Raw genomic sequence first — 19,009 nt, 5'->3', positions numbered from 1 at the left:
TGTACTGCACACACGGCCTTGCACCGAGGATTTTAAGTAACTCCGTGGCTAATGGGTGGGTGATGTCTCAATCTGGATAGGGGGCAGATAAATATTAAGCCTCACCCTCCTTGGGGTTCAAGGTTTGCTTTAAAATAAAGATAATACAAATTAAAGATAGTTGGTTACTAGTTTTATTTTAAACATTTTTGCAAAGTCTTGCAACATGTAAGCTCCTTTTTATTTTTCTAATCATCGCTGAGTTATGATTCAAAACAATGATCAATGGTAATAAAGTGCAGCGCAAAGACATAAAATTTAAATAACATCAAAAGTGATCAAATATAAAAATTCTGATAATGACACAAAGAAAAGTCCATAAAGTGCATCAGTGAAAAATCCAAAGGTGCTCCAAATAATGAAGTGACTATTAGTGATGAACATCAGAAACGGTGATCAACAGGAAAGGTTCCTCCACCACTAACTACAGATGGCCCCTCACCTCAGCCATTCGACCATGGCTAGGTCACAAAGCTTTTTGAAAACCTCCAAGGCAAGCACAGGACACTTCCAAGTTATAAAGATGTACAGCAGGCAGCAGGCAGCAAAAACGGCTCAGCACTCCCAGAGACCATGGAGAATTTATATAAAACAGAAAGGGGACAAACTAGTGCTCTCTGTCTTAAAACTGGATTTAATGAACAATATAAATCAAAATGAACTCACATTAAATAACACTCAGAGCCGAGTGTAGAGCGTGGCAGCACAGCACGGAGCTCCAGGGCTTCCGGATCTAACACAGCTCACACGTCAGCGTTGGGTCGGCGAGCGCGGGTGACGTCACGAAGCTCCTCCCCCTCGTACGCGTTACGTTCCTATGGGCGGAACTTCCTCAGCGTGGGGTAGAGAGGCTAACGTGAACGTCCCGCGGCGTCATATATAGTGTATGGTTGCCATCGCAACACACCAATTCCTGCTAACCCGCGCCATCTAGTGGCCAATTAATAGAAAGGCAACTAATATGCAAAAGCACAAAGCACGGGAAGAAAACGGTCCACCTAATTAAAGAAGGACCGGCAGGTTTATGAATATGGAAAAAATAATTTAAAAATTATTTTAAACGTGACGTCAACCACGATCGCCTCACCATTACAATAAAGGATACCACTAAACTTAGCAGATAAATCCAGTATAGTTTACAACGTATTAAAAACATTTATATGAAAGGAAAATTAAAAATCTTAATCCCTTTTTATACAGAACAAGTCTGCAATAAGTATATATAATATTACAATAATATACACACAGAACAAGTCTGCAATAAGTATATATAACATTACAATAATATACACACAGAATCTAGTCATATGAAAATGTAAAAGATAAAGATATATAACATTAAATATTAATATTAAAAAAGATAAAAATGCTAAAATTTATTTAAAAATTAAAAATATTCCCCAAATACTGAATGATACAAAATACAAAATTAGCGATTAGAAATAAAACAATTAAGGTCGAATTCGACATTGAGGCCTAGTGGAGCCGAAACCTTGGTTTCATAAATCCAAAAAGATTCACGACGGCTAAGCTGTCGTATGTAATGTCCTCCTCTCCAATGTTTGGTGACCTTTTCAATGCCCCAAAATTTAAGATCTTTGGGATCTCTGCCATGGCATTCTCTAAAGTGCTTAGAAACACTATGAGTTTTAATGCCACGTCGAATGTTGCTAATATGTTCTCCAACCCTTACATGCAACTCACGCGAGGTACGTCCAACATATTGCAATCCACATTTGCATTCAAGCATATAAACCACGCCCGTAGTCGAGCAGGTAATTAATTGCTTGATTGGATATTGATTGGATATTCCATTCCGGTAATATTGGAAATAAAGGACTTACGTTTCTTGATATTACGTTTGGCATGTTTACAAGTTGCGCATCTGCCACAGGCATAGAAACCAGATAAGAAATTAAAAAGTCTGAGTGTTATTTAATGTGAGTTCATTTTGATTTATATTGTTCATTAAATCCAGTTTTAAGACAGAGAGCACTAGTTTGTCCCCTTTCTGTTTTATATAAATTCTCCATGGTCTCTGGGAGTGCTGAGCCGTTTTTGCTGCCTGCTGCCTGCTGTACATCTTTATAACTTGGAAGTGTCCTGTGCTTGCCTTGGAGGTTTTCAAAAAGCTTTGTGACCTAGCCATGGTCGAATGGCTGAGGTGAGGGGCCATCTGTAGTTAGTGGTGGAGGAACCTTTCCTGTTGATCACCGTTTCTGATGTTCATCACTAATAGTCACTTCATTATTTGGAGCACCTTTGGATTTTTCACTGATGCACTTTATGGACTTTTCTTTGTGTCATTATCAGAATTTTTATATTTGATCACTTTTGATGTTATTTAAATTTTATGTCTTTGCGCTGCACTTTATTACCATTGATCACTATTGGGATTTTGTATTTGAATTTATCCATCAGTGCTGGCTTGCAATTTTTTAGGTTTATTTAGTTTTAATTTTTCCAGCGCTGAATTCCTTTACTAATTATGATTCAAAACAACTCAGGTATTGTTAGAAAACAGATAGACAAATAGTATAATATTAATCAGTATTATCATCAGGCAGTGCCGGCCCAAGACATTGTGCTGCCTGGTACCAAGAACGAAATGCTGCCCCCCCCCCAAAAAAAATTACGTTCACCAAAATGCCCCCACATCCATTATTTTATATCATGATAACTAAAGTGGACCTATCATGGCTCTATACATGTATATAGGAGTATAAAAAGGACCTGTTATGGCTCTATTCATGCAATTAACCCCACAGTGGAGCGGAGAGCGGAACGGGAGGAGTGGTCGGGCGGCAATTAGCCCCACAGTGGAGTGGAGAGTGGAGCTGGCGGAATAAGAAGGCGTGCTGGCAGGAAATTTGCTGCCCCCCTGAAAGTGCTGCCTGGTACAATGGTACCATCGGGTCCCATGGTAGGGCCGGCCCTGTCATCAGGCTTTGATCATGGTCTTACATAAAAAAGTTCTCTGTTAATTGATTGCTAGATATAATTGTTTTACACCTTCTATACTGCACATGCTGATATCTACAAATGGCATCTATTATTGTAAGGCCGCGTACACACGACCGGTTTTCTCGGCAGAATCCAGCAAGAAACTCGTTGGGAGACGTATTCTGCCGAGAAAACCGGTCGTGTGTACACTTTTCGCCGAGAAACCCGTCGGGAAACTCGTCGAGCCAAAAAGAGAGCATGTTCTCTATTTCCTCGTCGGGCAATGGGAAAATTTGGCTCGACTAGTTTTTTGACAGCCGAACAAGGAACTCGACGGGAAAAACTATGTGTTTCGCCCGTCGAGTTTCTCGGACGTGTGTACGCGGCCTTACTTGTGCCTATACTAATTTCCGGAGTGCCTCTGAGGTTAGTAAAATGGATTACCCAAAAAAAAAAAATATCCACTGTGTAATAATAACCCTATTTGAGGCTTTTTACTAACTATGATGTAAATGTACAACTGGGTGATTCTTTTTTTTGTACTTTATATGTTTATTTGTTTTTTTCTTTTCTTTACATAAAACAGCATATGGAAAGGCACAGGGCAAATACTCTGCCAAAAACAAACATGAATACAATCCTCTTGACAAAAAAAATACATACATATTCGCTCTGGACCCTCCCATAAACTCCCTCACTAAATCTTCCCACTCTAACCCTTTTCTTAGTCATCACTCTCTCTCACAGAGAGACAAGTGATGCATCTGCCCTTTCCCAGCTCCCCCCCCCCCCCCCAAAAGACGAGAGAGAAAAAAAAAAAAGAGAAAAAAAAGAAAAAAAGATAAGAGGGGGAGAGAGAAGGGGAACCCCAGCCTCTCCCTCCCTTAAACCACAATTCATAACAGGAAAGTCGGTTTATCCTTCATATTATATTTTACATTATAATTCCCTGCGCGTATCCGATTCTTCATTTATCAGGTTCAGTCATTAATCTTTTCCCCTCATCTGAATTTTTAAACAAATTCCAGCTCTTCCACGTTTCTTTGTATAGTTTATTTTTACCCTTAGCTGAGAGAACTAGGTCTTCCATAGCTTCTATATCTCTAACTCTATTTATCCACTCTAAAACTGTTGGTGACATAGTATCCCTCCACCGTAAGGGTATACCTGCTTTAGCTGCATTCACCAAATGGCACAGTACTGAGTTCCGATAAGTCTGAACTGGGATCTCAGATAGGTGAAGTAGGAAAAAAGCGGGATCATTGGGTATTTTTAACTCAGAAATGTTTTGCAAGATTCTCATAATTGACAACCAATAAACTCTTATTTTTTTACAAAACCAAAATATATGAATCAATGTCCCGCTTTCTTCTCCACATCTCCAACATCTGTCAGAATTTTAATTGCAGAATTTTTTGAGTCGTACTGGAGTATGGTACCACTGCATCAAGATTTTATAGTTTAATTCTTGAATTCGTGTACAGATTGAAGAGTTTAGAGTCAAAAAGATAATCTGTTTACGTTGTAATGCAGAGAAGGTCCTATCTAGGTCCTTCTCCCATTTGTTAAGGCCTGGTATCTCCTGATCCTCCCTAAATTTATTTAATAGTCCATACATTTTAGAGATCCCTCGGGCTAGTGGTTCTAAATCATTACAGTACGACTCAAAGATTGTTAACTGACGATGAAAATTACTTCCCGGGCCTAATGATCTAAAAAAATTACTTAATTGCAACGCCTGCCAGATATTGACTTCAAAAGGACCTCCTATTTGCATTAATGTTTTAATCGATGGCCAGTTTTCTGATATAATAAAATGTGAGGCCTGATATACTCCTTTCTCTATTAATAATCGGAAACATCCTCTTTCATTACCCGGACTAAAACTTGGGTTCCCCAATATGGGAAACAAAGGTGATCGCACTGTAGAAAAGTTCCCGTTTTTGGCATATACGTGCAGTAATTTTTAGTGTTGTGCCAATTATAGGGTGATTTTTAAGAGGAGCCGGTAATACTGTATAGCACCAAGGTGCTCTACCTAAAGGAACTGTACTCAGCTGTTGTTCTATGTCAACCCACCTCTTAGATCTAACATGTTTACACCAGTCCACTAATCTAGATAGATGTACTGCATAATAATACTTAAATATATCTGGAACCCCCATTCCACCAAGATTCTTAGGCATAGTCAACAGATCTCTTTTAATCCTAGGACGTTTCCCGGCCCAGATAAAATTCATAAATAAACTACGTATCTGACGCAAAAAAAGTCACTGGAATCTTAATTGGTAGCGTCTGAAGTAAATACAACATTTTCGGAAGAACGGACATTTTGATTATACTAATGCGGCAAAAGCAAGAATGGGAACCAAGTCGCCATTTGTCAAGTAGGGCTCGTAATAGATTATACATTGGTAAAAAATTCATTTTAAAAATGTCCTTTTCTTTTGATGGAATATTTGTGCCCAAGTATCTAAGCATTGGACTCCATTTAAAACAAAAATTCGCCTGAATGGAATCCCGGGAAAGAGGGGATAGTAACATGCTCATGGCCTCTGATTTAGTCTGATTTATTTTTAAATTAGAGAGAGTGCCATATTTCTCAATCTCACTCAGCAAAGTAGGGAGAGAAATATGAGGCTCGGTTACTGAAAAAAGCATATCATCCGCATAAGCAGAAACCTTGTGGATTCCTTCCCCAACCCTAATACCCCATATATCCGGATTCAGGCGAATTCTGTTCAGCAATGGTTCCAAAGAGAGAACGAAGAGAAGGGGTGAGAGGGGGCAGCCCTTTCGAGTACCATTCGAGATGCTAAAGGGTTCAGAAAGGACCCCATTTGCCTTTACAACCGCTTGAGGGTTTGTATAAACACTTTTAATCCAGCTAATCATTCGTTCTCCCATTACTATTTGTTTCAGCACCTCAAATAAGAACCGCCAGTCTACCCTATCAAACGCCTTCTCCGCGTCTGTATTTAAAAATACACACGGTATTTTTTTATCATTTACCTGATTAATCAAATTAAGAACTTTTGTTGTATTATCTCTACCTTCTCTCGTGGGGACGAACCCTACTTGGTCTAAATCTATTATTTGGGGGATCCATGATTGTATTCTGGTTGCTAATATTTTCGCAAATATTTTTAAATCTGTGTTCAGTAACGAGATGGGTCTGTAACCTCCACAATCCTTCCCCTCTTTTGGAATTAACGTAATATGTGCTCTCAGGGTATCCATAGGGAATGTCGAAGTCAGACCCACCGCATTAAAGACTTTTGTCATTTGTTTACTTAGCAACTCAGAAAATTCTCTGTAGTAACTTATAGTAAAGCCATCCGGACCAGGAGCTTTTCCAGATTTGAATGATTTAAATACTTCAGTCACTTCTTTTACCGTAATAGGAGTGTCCAGACTATAACGGGCTGGTGAGGGTAATCTCGTCATACCTGTCGAGGTTAGATATTCTGCTATCCTGGACTGAGGGGAAGTAGCGTGAGGCAAGTTATACAAAGTAGCATAATACTTCCCGAATGTCTGGGCAATATCTTTAGGTATCTGTTTTAAATGTCCCTCTTTATCTTTTATTTGTGATATATAAGTTGACCTATTCTTTTCTTTAATTTTCCCTGCTAACAATCTGCCATATTTATCTCCTATTTCATAATCTATTTGTTTCCCTCGTTGGATTAGGGCTTTTGCTTTAAACCGTAAGATCTCCGACAGTTGTCTTCTCAGATGTCCCAGCTCCCTACCTACTGATGCTGTCTGTATCTTTTTATGCTGTGTTTCTAAGGTCTGGATCTCATCTAATAATTCTTTGGTCTGTTTTTCCCTTTTCTTTTTCAAAATTGCTCCATGTTTGATTAAAATTCCTTTGATCACGGCCTTGTGTGCCTCCCAAATCATACCTGGGTCACTCTCAGGAATGTCGTTTATCTGAAAATATGCTATCATTTCTTTAGATACATCGTCCCTTACTTCAGGATTTTGAAGAAGGCTTTCATTCAATCGCCAGCATCCCTTACGTTGAGTGGCCAGGTTAGACAGGGAGAGACACAACGAAACCGGAGCATGGTCCGACCATGTTATATTTCCGATTATGATTTCTGTAACGTCTGAAATTAAATAGTGTGGAATCAAAAACATGTCAATACGCGAGTACACTTGATGTGGGTTGGAAAAAAAAGTATAATCTCGTTCTTCTGTATGTAAAGTCCTCCAGGCATCTACCACTTGCATTTCATGCATTTTTTGTAGTATACTTCTTCGGACCCGACAGGGGACAGCTGAAGTTCCTGAGGAGGTGTCGATTCTAGGATCTAGGGGGATGTTGAAGTCCCCTCCCAGAATCAATCTCCCCTCTATAAAATCCCTTAATTCTGAAAGAATTTTTTTAACAAACTGGTCCTGCTGTTTATTTGGTACATAGATTGTTGCTAATGTTACCTTAATGTTTCCTTTAAGGAAAAGAAATCTCCCATTAGGGTCTACCCGTTTGTCCACTAAGCACCATGGCACTCGATTAGATATTAATATTGAGACCCCCTTAGATTTAGCCTGTTGATTTGGAGCATGATACACACAAGGGAAAAATCTATTTTGAAGAAGAGGGAGTCTACCTGCCTTAAAGTGTGTTTCCTGAACATAGGCTACATCTGTCCCGTATCGCCTCAAATCGTTCAACAACATTTTCCTTTTCTCTGGGACATTAAGACCCTTAACATTCAAGGAGGTAATCTTCACCTCTTCCATTTTTCAGACAACACTGACAACAACAACAAAAAAAAAAAAGAAAAAGGAAAAAAAAAATACAAAAATAAAATAAAAGGTGGGGGGAGAGCACCCCTCCCAAACCTACCTATACGCCCCTTCCTAACCCCTTCTAATCCCTGCCTCCCTTCTAGGCCCAATCGGGCGCGCACCCAAAACTGAGCCACCTGACTGTGACTTCAGTGGGTAAAACCTAATTGGGGGTTTTGGCACAAGATGACAGGGGGGCTCAGACCTAACCTCTTATCCACCCCGGCTCTGAGTTTACTACAATTACCATCTGTAGTCAATCTTCTAAACGTATATATCCACTTTATATTTAAGCCAAATCGCCTTATTACTTTTTATTTATATCCATAAAAAAAAAAAATGCTCATCAACGCTACCCTATATCAACCTTCCTACTCCATCTCTCGTAGGATCGTAGGATCCGGACAATCCACTAAAACTCTAACAACACATATATCTATCTTCTAATCATTGCACATTCATGTTCCTCTGCTCTCTCCCTGGCGGTCACATCTTCCTTACTTCTTCTTCAATTCCCGAAAACGAATCTTTAACGTTTAAAGCAAAGATTCTCTATCAAAATATAAATTTTATTTCGCAAATATAATATCTCATATGGCCCCCCATAAAGAGCGGGCCAAAATACCAGACGGTCTTTGAAAATTTAATTTAAACTGGGAGTACCGCCAGAAGCGTGTCTTGATGTATAATAGCCAAAGTTAGGTAGAGGAACACAAATCTGCCCATCAGTAAGTCTATACAGTATCATTAAAATATCAATTGTCCGATCCCCTATAAACATAGCACACATCCTTGATCAAAATATTATGCCCTACGTTCCCCCAAAAAAACTAAAATAATAATAATAATAATAATAATAATAATAATAAACAAAAAAAAGGGGAGAGGGGGCCAGAAACCACCAAAATAATATCCAGTTATCCTTCACCTAAATTCATCACCAGTTAATATTACTGTTCCCTCCCTTTCTTTTCCCATTTCTCCCCTTTCCCTTCCCCTTTTTTCTCTTCCCTTAACCCTTGCTTCTTCCCTCTAACCGCCCCTTAAAGAACATATAAATGGTCCTTAACGGACATTTTTTCACAAATAGAGGGATTGGGAAGGGGCATATAAATCCAACTTTTATTTAAATGAAAAAAAAAATCGAAAAATCCCTCCTGAAAAAAAAAGTTGGGACATTTTTTTTTAAAAAAAAACAAGAAAAGGGGGGGGGGGCTGAAACCTCCAAGATAATATCCAGTTATCCTTCACCTAAATTAATCACCATATACTGTTCCCTCACTTTCTTTTCCCATTTCTTCCCTTTCCCCCTTTTCTCTTCCCTCTCATTGCCCCTTAAACAACATATAAATAGTCCTTAACGGCCATTTTTTCACAAATAGAGGGATTGGGAAGGGACATATAAATCCAACTTTTATTTAAGTGAAAAAAAAAAATCGAAAAATCCCTCCTGAAAAAAAAGTTGGGACATGTTTTTTTTTTTTCCTTTTGTTTCCAAAAAAGAAAAAGAAAAGGGGGGGGGCAGAAACCTCCAGGATAATATCCAGTTATCCTTCACCTAAATTCATCACCATATACTGTTCCTTCACTTTCTTTTCCCATTTCTTCCCTTTCCCTTCCCCCTTTTTTCTCTTCCCTTTAACCCTTCCTTCTTCCCTCTTACTGCCCCTTAAACAACATATAAATGGTCTTTAACGGACATTTTTTTTCACAAATAGAGGGATTGGGAAGGGACATATAAATCCAACTTTTATTTAAATGATTTAAAAAAAAAAGAAAAAATCGGAAAATCCCTCCTGAAAAAAAGTTGGGACATGTTTTCTTTTTTTTCTTTTCTTCTTTTTTTTCAAAAAAAGAAAAAGAAAAGGGGGGGCAGAAATCTCCAAGATAATATCCAGTTATCCTTCACCTAAATTCATCACCATATACTGTTCCCTCACTTTCTTTTCCCATTTCTTCCCTTTCCCTTCCCCCCTTTTCTCTTCCCTCTCATTGCCCCTTAAACAACATATAAATAGTCTTTAACGGACATTTTTTCACAAATAGAGGGATTGGGAAGGGACATATAAATCCAACTTTTATTTAAATGAAAAAAAAAAATCGAAAAATCCCTCCTGAAAAAAAGTTGGGACATGTTGTTTTTTTTTTCCTTTTGTTTCCAAAAAAGAAAAAGAAAAGGGGGGGCAGAAACCTCCAGGATAATATCCAGTTATCCTTCACCTAAATTCATCACCATATAATGTTCCTTCACTTTCTTTTCCCATTTCCTCCCTTTCCCTTCCCCCTTTTTTCTCTTCCCTTAACCCTTCCTTCTTCCCTCTTACTGCCCCTTAAACAACATATAAATGGTCCTTAACGGACATTTTTTTTTCATAAATAGAGGGATTGGGAAGGGACATATAAATCCAACTTTTATTTAAATGATTAAAAAAAAAAAAAAAAAAAAAAAATCGGAAAATCCCTCCTGAAAAAAAGTTGGGACATAAAATTTTTTTTTTTTTATATCAGGGGTATTCTTCATATTTTCGATCTCACTTCAGATGGACCCAGGTATCTCCCCCCCTTCTTTTTTCTGGGTTGGCGTTTTTTTATCTATAACCACATTTTTTATTCGTTTAGAAAAATTAGGAATAAATTGTAGCCAGTCTGGCACTTCCACAGAATCTACTTCCAAAAATGTAAACAATTCTGGTGAGTCTGTGCGTTGTTTAAGAAGGAAGGATTGCTGATTTTTCTTAATTGTTAAAGAAAGCGGGTATCCCCAGTGGTACGTCCCACCACATTGTTTAATGATATCTAATAGGGGGCGTAGTATTGCTCTCCGCTGAAGGGTAGCCCGTGAGAGATCAGGCATAATTTTTATTTGAGACCCCTCGTATCTTATCTCCCCCGCCTCCCACGATACCCGGCTAATAGCCTCTTTATCTGAATATCGGTGGAAACAGCAAATCACATCCCTAGGCCTATCTGCATTTACTGAGCGTGGACCCAGTGATCTGTAAACTCGTTCGAATTCAAATGTTTGGGATGGGGAGTAACAATTATTTGAAGACAAATTGAATAAATAGTCTCTTGCAGTTTCTCTCTTTCAATTGTTTCTGGGATCCCCCTGAACCTCAAATTTTTGCGACGGCTACGGTCCTCAATTTCTTCCAGCTTTAACTGTATGTCATTACACGTCGGTGGATATTGTGTTTGTGTCTGCTCTAAATGTGTAAACCGATTTTCTAGGACACTCAACCGGCTCTCATTAATTTCTAATTTATCCGAAAGTGTTTTTATGTTTCCTCGTACTGCTTCCAAATCTCTCCGATGTGTCTCCTCAACTCTGGTGACCAAAGCTTCCATATCTTCCTCCACTCTAGAGACAAATTGCTCCATATCAGCACGTGTTGGCAATGTTTGTAAATCTGCCCTGGTTGGGAGAGCCAAAAGCAAAGTCCTGATATCAATCTCCTCATCTCCATGTTTCTGCTGTATTATATCTGGGCTCGGATTTACAATTGAGCTTAGACTAGAACTAGGGGAAACACAATCTTCTCCCCCCTCCTCACAACTGGGTGATTCATTCACGTTCATTCGATTTTGGAATAATATGGTGCTGTGAAATATCTCTGGGTTTAGTTATTTTGTATTGTAGTACAGTAATACATCAGGTAATCCTAAAATCTGGATGCACAACAGCTGTGAGACACTGAGCTACTTGTAATCATGCTGAAAGTATCTATAACACTGGGAAATTAGTGTCATGTCTAATTATGGTGATTAGAAAGGCTTGAATATTGTAAGAAACTAGCAGTCGGCAATAATGAGATTATCCTAGCATGTTTCAAATAATAACCACTACCACTGATCAGGGCCCTTATTATAAGTGTAATGAACTCACCCCCCTTTAGAAACCAAAGGCGTCTGATGAATTTAAATGTTGTCACATTATACTGTAAACAGAACCCTTATGTTTAGGGGTACTCTACTTGTAACTTAAGTTTCATTAGTAGCCATAAACCATTTTACCACAGAATTCTTACCTGTGGGCTTGCCAAGATTTTTCAAAAGCAACATCATTTTCCACAATGTCCTTCCCAAGTAATGGTGAGGAGTGTGCAAAATCATGTTTAGTTAAAGACAAAGCATGCAATAACGGAGAAGAGGATTATGGTGGTCAACAATAAAGAAAAACTGCATGTATATATTGTGACAGGAAGTCAGGTAAATCTGTGGGTGTTGTCACAGACGGGACATACATTTCTGCCTTGTTTAGACAATACACCAATTGTTATTAGGCGTCGGCTGCAAAAGTAGCCAGAAAAGGTTTAAGGGCGTTGGAAAACTTCAGCTGTTCAGAATGAGGCAATTAAGGCCTCTATAAGTAATCCAGCGGATTACCACTGATTTGCTGCATCCTGAGGCTTTGTGAGTAAGGAGAGCAGCGTACTGAAAGTCTTCTGAGGAGGTGAGGTGGTCATTGATTTTTCTGTGTGATAAAAATCAAAAAGAGACTATTGTTTTTCTGCTGTATGACCAGCAGTGTCTGCCCAGCACTAGGCTGTGCCAGACTCCATAGATAGGTTCCTGTGTGGTGAAGATAGATGCCCCAAGTGGCCAGGGTTTATTTTATGTTTGATTTTGTTTATGCTGTTTGGATGCTTGCACTTGTTTCCAGCAAGATGGAAGAATAAACCAAAATCTTTGTTTTCAACCGTCTTCGACTGCCTGTCTGTATAAATTCAGTGTGTAGTGAACCCATCCAAGGGGTCACACACCCCGCTACCGAGCTAACCCCTTACAATATATATAAAATCCAACTCCCAACTGAAAATGATATTGGTGAATAGTGTATGGTTTGTACTTCTGTTCCTGAAGCATAACTTATTATTTAATATTATTCACATTTGTTAAGTCTGGATGTAGATTTATTTAACAATTTAAATGTGCCAACCTATTCCAGAGCACACATTAAATAGAACAAACATCAAAATTGCACACTTATTTTGGGTTAACACAATATGGTCATATATCCTACACAGCAACACTAGCCTCTTCCAAGATAGCCGTGCACTCCAACCAGCAGAAGGGATGTCATAGGTGTAGCCCCACCCAATATGTTTAGTCTACTTGACGTCTTCAGGGACTGATCCCTGAAGATGTTCAATATTTAAAGTGTTACTAAACCCAGGACTCTGCATTTACTATATCTGGTCTCCCACAGTACACAGAACATGATAATGCGATTATTATAGTAAATATAAACTGCTAAATACCTTTTCTCATGAGCAGTCAAACAGTCTTGTGACTTATATCAGTGTCTGGTTAAAGCTTGTAGGATGAGATTTCATTCTCCCCCTAATTGTCCTATGAGCCTTCAGGACCCCTAACCCTCTGTCTGGACAGTGCTGATTGCCACTGTGCTGATCACATGCACACTCCCAAGGAAAGAAAAAACTCTCTAGCAATACACACCAAACTGAGCATGTGCAGCTTGCCAACAAGGTTCTATTCTATCAGGAGATAGTTTGAGGACTGTGGAAGAAGGGGAGGACCAGAGAAGACAGGATCAAACAGACCTTTTACACAATGCAGATGATTAACCCTAAGGTTCCACAGTGAGTGTAACAAGGACGCTTTACTGCATATACTGACTGCTGGTACTGTTGTGGGTTTAGTAACACTTTTATCCTGAACTCATGGGCCTCGTACACACGACCGAACATGTCTGCTGAAACTGGTCCACGGACCAGTTTCAGCAGACATGTTCGGTCGTGTGTACGGCCGACCGGACAATTTTCCGGCGGATCGGACAGGTTTCCAGCAGACAAATGCTTCTTAGCATGCTAAGAAACATGTCTGCTGGAAGCCTGTCCGCCAGACATGTTCGGTCGTCTGTACGACTTACCGGACATGTCCGCTCGGCCGAAAGCCCTCGCATGCGTCGAAGTGATTCGAAGCATGCGTGGAAGCATTGACCTTCCAGGGTCGCGCACGTCGCCGCATCATCGTCGTGGCGACGGCGCGGCCACGTCACGGCGTATCCTGTCCGCGGGGATTTCGGTTTGATGGTGTGTACAACCATCAGACCGAAATCTCCGAGCGGACATGTCCGATGAAAACGGTCCGCGGACCGTTTTCATCGGACATGTCCCCTCGTGTGTACGAGGCCATGGTGTTTAACAGTCTATGCCTGCAACATGGGTGGTAGTGCCTAGTTTAACAGCAAGCTTTAAGGGTGTGGAAGGAATCCCATGGGGAAGCAATCCCATGGAAATATGGGAAATACATGCATATACCTTGCAGCTGTTTTCCTGGTAGGAACCTAAAGTGCTAGCCACATAACCATGCTCCCTAATTCACATTGCTTTAACTTGGACAATGAGTTATATTTCCTTTCTGAAAGATGTTGAAGTTTTCATCACAGCAAGCAATTTGTGTTCTCTCTGGTTCTGATATTTAAAAAAAAAAAAAAATTTTGATGGGCTACTATTAGCAATGCCATCATTGCTATTTTTCTATGGTTTTTAAGCCCATTGATATATCTGCTGGCTTTTAATAAACAGACACTCACCTGCTCCACTGTCCAGCGATGCGGCCGCCCGGAGCGTCGCTCTTCTCTCTCCCCCCCCAACCTGCCGGCTCCTCCATTCAGACATTGGGCACCCAGCCGTGACAGCTTTCGGCTTCACGGCCGGGCACTGATTGCACATGCGCGAGCCGCTCTGCGCTCTAGGAGTGGACAGGCGATCGCCTGGGACCTGTCACATGTCCCAGGCGATCGCCTACAGGGAGGGGCCGCCTAAGGCGATATGACGAGTCGCCTAATCGGTCCCTGGGCGGAAGGAGGAAGTGGGACAGGAATTCCCACTCCTAACAAAGCCCCCACTCCTCCCCCCCCCAAAAAATGACATGCCAAATGTAAGGGGGCGAAGAGTGTTTTAAGAGGAAGTTCCACTTTTGGGTGGAACTCCGCTTTAATCTAACTGCAATCTGTTTCAGTAACTACGCATATTTCTGTACTGTGGGTATAGTACTTTGAAAAAACAAATCTTCATTGCTGCTTCTTTGGTGTTGTTTCCAGCAGTAGGGATGAATGGGAAGACATATATGTATGCATAATGTAGTGTAAATCTCACTACACCTCAAATGCACTTTTTGATGATTCTAGCTCAACAATGGACCAATCAGGCCTGAAGTGGCAGTCTGGCAATTCTGGCTTTTGCAATTGTTTTCCAAAAGATGGGCTGTGGCATCAGTAATGGCAGGGTATATATATATATATATATATATATATATATTGTATATTATTGTCAAGTATTTTTTGCTTCCAGTCCTGCCATGTGATCCAAATCGATTGCTATTAGAATTGAACCCCCTGTATTTACTTGCTAATATAAAACCATTTTTAAGAGAGAAACAATAGTTTTAACAGCAGTATGTTGTGTTTTTGTCTTTTTGCAGGTTGTATTCTCTGCACTGGTCACATCTGCATATTACTACGGCTTCAGAAAATCCTGATGCTGGTGTGTGTGAGTGCCCGTGGAAGCAGCTATGGGTGAGTACCTTGATACAGTAACTGTATTTCCTGTGTACATTCCCAATAGCATAACAATATTCAAATGGTCACATGAATGTCTTTACAGATGTATAGGTTTAGATGTACAGTATATTTGATAAGAACAGCATGTGATGTAAAGCAATGTTTCTCAACTCCAGTCCTCAATTACCCCCAACAGGTTACGTTCTCAGGCTTCCCATTATTTTGCTGAGGTGATTTGATCAATTTCACTGCCTTGGTAATTACCACCGCCGTTTCATCTGAGGGAAATACTGAAAACATGACCTGTTGGGGGTACTTGAGGACTGGAGTTGAGAAACATTGATGTAAAGTACATTTCAAATTTTGTATAGCTAAAACAATATATATATATATATATATATATATATATATATATATATATATATATATATACCGTATTTATCAGCATATAACACACACTTTTTCCCCCTAAAAATCAGGGGGAAATCGTGGGTGTGTGTTATACGCCGATTTCACTTTCTTTTTTACAAACGGGGTGGGTGGGGATTGGGCGGTGGTGTCATACCGGCCGTCCTGCCTCTCCTAGCCCTGGTATAGCCCACTGGCATACTATAAAGATTAACAAATCACTGTCATAGCCCGCACATACCTTATTCTCCCTGGCCACTCTCCTCCTCCAGCTCCTCCTCCCCCTCCGAGTGTAGTCTAAGATTGGAGGAGGAGAGCGGTCACATGAAACAGAGGAGAGCGATCATGTGACCAGCCGGGAAGAACAGTGACACAGTATGTACGAGCATACCTCCCAACTGTCCCTGATTTCGAGGGACTGTCCCTGATTTGGAGCAATGTCCCTCTGTCCCTCATTCTCCTCATTTGTCCCTCATTTTGGTCTGATCGATATATAGATGTATATAAAATTCACTTTTTATCTATCAAAAAGTGTTCCCTTGTGCTAAACCTTTCATCCGATTTCTAAATTGCTGCATTTGTAAATTCCAAAAGCCAATATAAAGAAATAGTAGTGGAAAAAAAAGCACTTGTGGGTTTAACCAATCTTATTTTTTTGTGCAATTCTCCTTTAAGGAGGCGTGGCAAGGGGTGTGTCCTATGCCTGCATACTTTTGCTGATAGGTGTCCCTCATTCCCATCTCAGAAAGTTGGGAGGTATGTGTACGAGTGACTGGCAGTGATTGTTTTAAAACGTTAGAGTACGCTGGAAGTGATGACCCAGGAGACTGGGGGGTCTCCTGGGAGTGCAAGGGGGATGTGCAATGTAAAGGAGCTGTGTACTGTGCAGGGGGAAAATGCTGTGTAGGAGGAGCTACATAATGTGCGGCGATCTGTGAAATGTGCGGGGGGGGGGGGGCTTTGGTCTGTGTAATGTACTGGGGGGGGGCTTTGGTCTGTGTAATGTACAGGAGGGGGCTTTGGTCTGTGTAATGTGCAGGGGGGCTTTGATCTGTGTAAATGTGCAGGGGAGGCTTTGGTCTGTGTAATGTGCATGGGGGGGGGTTAATGTGCAGGGGGGGCTTTGGTCTGTGTAATGTGCATGGGGGAGCTTTGGAATGTAAAAGGGGCTGTGGAAAGTTTTTTTCCTTAAACTTCCCTCTTAAAATTAGGGTGCGTGTTATACGCCGATAAATACGGTATATATACAGCATAAAATACTACTGTTTTTCTGTGCCTAGGGTTTGCAAGTGACATGCACAAATGGGCAAAGAAGAAAATGTAGTAGGATATATTATAATCCCCATATGCAGAATTTTGGGATATGTCACACGCGCATGCATGTGTTTAGTTTATGCCAAGACCGTAAACTCAAGCATTGGTGTATATCCAAGTACACATTTTTTAGTACTTTGGGAGCTGCAGGTGGGGCTTACAGCTGGCCCAATAAGTAAATCGTTGTACATGACCCAAGTATAACAGATGTACATTACCCAACTTAAATAACACCTTAAACCAACCCAAACTTAATTCCCCCCCATTGACATGGAGACCACACCATTTTGTTGGGTAAATAATAGGCCGTAGCAGCCTTAATTTATTAAAGATAATAATAATAATTTTAACAATTTTAACGTAAACACCTGTCATACTGACTAACTGCCTATTTGGTCTCCGCAGGCGAAAGCCTATAACTGTAAAACCTAAATTGTATATATAAACATATATACATAAACATATATACATATAAACATATGTATCCCAACTCTCTAATTGCACTGCGGTCCCTCGTGCCCTTCTGACAGGCCTCAAGCCGATGCTGGCTCAGAGACCTTACGACCGCAGTGCACCATGCTCATTCCCCAGGTAACCTCCGTTCTCTGGGCATCATATATCCCCTGTCACCGACAGGTCTTCAATCCTTTATTGTAACCCGGCTCCTCCTTCACCCGCAGAGACCAAAACCAAGCCACAGCACCCAAGGGTAAAACCTTATCTTTGGGTGCCCCTCCACACCCTAATGGCCCTCTGAATGCCGTCCTGCAATCCCAGAACCCACATGTCGATGCCCACATCTGTAAGATGCACCCCATCGCCCCACAGGTATCTCCAGGTCTCTTCCTCCAATTCCAGATGCCGGACTACCAGTCCCCCATTTCGAACCATAAACCTGCCCACGTCTCGGTTGATCTTCCTTCGGGCCCGATTGATTCTACTGACTGACCTCGCTAGTCTCCATGCGGTCCGAGCAATAATGTCGGACCAAATAATTACCATATCCGGGAAAGCCATCCTCAATCTGAGGACATCAAATTTGATGTCCCTCGTGATCTCCAGCATGGACCTGACCCCCAGATCGTTGCCCCCCACGTGTAGTAACAGCACGTCGGGTGCACGGTCCAGGCGTGCATAGCGGTGCACCTCTCCCACCAACCTTCCCCACAGCATTCCCGGGACCCCCAGCCAGCGAACACAGGCTTCCTCCCTTGGGAAGCCCATCTGCCGACCTTCCGGCCTAGCATCCGCCCGCCTAGCTCCCCACGCCACATAGGAGTGGCCCAAGATCCACACCAGGGCCGGAATCCCACCTGTAAAGAGATTTGTACAAACGGGGTAATACACTGCGCATCCTCACACCGACATCCACACACATCACCACCTTCAAAAAACCCCCGAATGCTCCACCCTCTTCCTCTGCCCCCCCCCTTACCGGAATTAACCGTCCAGGAGGTGGGGGCGCACATAGCTCTGGAATCGCCTGGATTCCCACCTGCCAATCTGTTTCACTACCTCCACTCCCAAACCACACCTAGCTGCTTCAGTTGCCGCACCAATGCGAAAAGAGTGAGAAGAAAAACCTTTCTCTGTCACTCCCAACGCACGTAGACCTTTTTTAAAGATGGCTATGAATTGGTACTTAGACAGTGGAGACCCGTCCCCATGTATCAGAAACGAACCTCCCACTTGTGGGCGCATATTTAGGAAAGCCGGCACCGCCCCCACTGGGCACAACGGAGAACCTGGTAACGCAAAGACCAGCACCTCCCTACCCTTACCTGCCTGGTCCGTCTTGGACCTGCGCAGCCATATGGATACCCTGTCCTCACCGCAACTCACCTCATGGGCTCCCAAGCCATCGTGTTTCTTCTTGGACGGACTAACCAGCTCCCCTATCCTAAAGGCCCCGAAGAAAGCTAACGAGAAAGCCACCGTAAATAGCCCCACTTCGTACTCCGAAGAACATATTGA

General features: G+C 41.3%; 1 protein-coding gene across 1 annotated transcript in view; it reads left to right on the top strand.

Moving 5' to 3' along the window:
• RASGEF1A (RasGEF domain family member 1A) overlaps positions 1-19,009 on the top strand; it is a 607,128-nt gene that overhangs the window by 272,683 nt on the left and 315,436 nt on the right. The window contains exon 2 of the mRNA XM_040320681.1: positions 15,235-15,328. The gene's annotated coding sequence lies outside the window, so the exon portion shown is untranslated. The remainder of the gene's footprint in view (positions 1-15,234; positions 15,329-19,009) is intronic.

The sequence above is a fragment of the Rana temporaria genome, chromosome 8 (genome assembly GCF_905171775.1).
Source record: "Rana temporaria chromosome 8, aRanTem1.1, whole genome shotgun sequence".
In the NCBI taxonomy this organism is placed as follows: domain Eukaryota; kingdom Metazoa; phylum Chordata; class Amphibia; order Anura; family Ranidae; genus Rana; species Rana temporaria.
Note: the sequence above shows the minus strand (reverse complement) of the source record. Positions and strands in the feature narration are given on the sequence as shown.